Raw genomic sequence first — 1,811 nt, forward strand, 5'->3', positions numbered from 1 at the left:
CCGATTCTTTTCTTAAAGCATATCTTTCTTGGAGTACCTTGCCAAATGTAGCTAACAGCAACCAATACACACTGCTAATGTTCTATTTCCAACCTCTTTCATTGAACTACAAGTTTATTAGACCCCTGATCTGCCCTCCCGTTTACAGCAGGGCATAGTTTTACCAAATGTTTCATCACTGCCTCCAATAACAATGTATTTGCTCCTCCCTGCTCCAACGCAAAGTCATTGCCATATATTTTGGATTACAGCAGCATTCCATCTCTGGTACCAATTTTCTTTTCTTTTCTTTTTTAAGATTTTATTTATTTATTTGAGAGAGAGAGAGTGAGAGAGAGCAAGAGAGCACAAGCAGGGGGAGGGGCAGAGGGAGAGGGACAAGCAGACTCCCCACTGAGCGTGGAGCCAGACACAGGGCTCCATCCCAGGACCCTGAGATCATGCCCTGAGCCAAAGTTAGACGCTCAACAAACTGAGCCACCCCGGCGCTTCTCTGGTACCAATTTTCCATGTCGGTTGGGAAAAGCTAGGTTATGAAGAGGTAACAAATATTCCTGTATCTCGGTGGTTTAGTCTCAGTGGTTTAACCCAACAAAGGTTTATTTCTCACTCCGGCCAATGTGTCCATCATAGGCCAACTAGGGACTCTGTTCCATGTTCTCATTCTGGGACTGTATTGGATGCTACACCTCACGATGGGGGGAGATAAAGGGAGGAGGGAAACCATGCACAGACTCTTAGAGCTTCCAACTAAAAGAAAACATGTAACTTGGCCAAAGCAAGTAACATGGCCTAACTTTGGAGGGGTCAGGCACATGCAATTCGACTACATATCTAGGTGGAGAACAGCACTAATCCAGTAACCCACAGAACAACCAGACCAAATTAGAATGGGAGAATGGAGGGCTCTGAGAAGAAAAAGAGTGGATGTGATAAATCATCTGATATGATAGAGCAGTGATAGAGATAATGACAGAGATAACCACAAGTGTATGGAGAGCACAGAGAGGTGAACCTGTCCAAATCTAATGAGTGAGAGTAAATTAAGGAAAACAGTACAAAAAGTAATTAGAAAACAAAAATAATTAGAAACCCTAGGAAAAACAAACAGCTCTGTAAGAAAGGAAATGTAATAGTACCCAACTGGCTCTAAAAAACCAATATTCCCCTAGCTGATAATAATGTAAACACTGTATATTACTATCAACCTGTAGTCAAAGCTTAGAAGATTTAATTATGGTCACAGGACAGAATTTAATGTTAACAACCTTGACAATTAAAACAGTCAGACAGGGAGGCTGAGAGGTCAAAGAGGGAGAGGGAAGCTGAATGGGAAAGGAAGGGCCCTAATATCCTCAGATTACAAAGTGGGGCACCAAGCACTCCTGTCTGTAGATTAGGGAACAACGGAGTGTATGGGTATTACTTGACTTTACAAAGGTCACCATAGATAGAATACTATTGGGGTGGGAGAGGAGAAGGATTATGGCAGTGGTATATATTAATTCATCATCTGTCATGGCAGGACACTTATAGATAATGTTTAAAACTGATAAAGCGAGAAATTGCTGTATAAGCACATTATTTATAAAATTGTAGATAAAACTAGAAGAAATAGCTGAAAGAATTAAAAAGTGGTTGCCTCTTGGGAACAGAACTGGTGGTTAGGAGGAGGAGGGCAGAGTACAAATGCCTTTCATTATAAATCTTTCAGTACTGTTTAATTTTCAAACCATATGGATGGATATAAAAAAATCATTAAAATACAATTATGTTTTTAAAAGGGCTTTTACAGACAAATGAAACTGAGG

Source organism: Leptonychotes weddellii, chromosome 4 (genome assembly GCF_054177405.1).
Source record: "Leptonychotes weddellii isolate Sample4059 chromosome 4, ASM5417740v2, whole genome shotgun sequence".
Classification (NCBI taxonomy): Eukaryota; Metazoa; Chordata; class Mammalia; order Carnivora; family Phocidae; genus Leptonychotes; species Leptonychotes weddellii.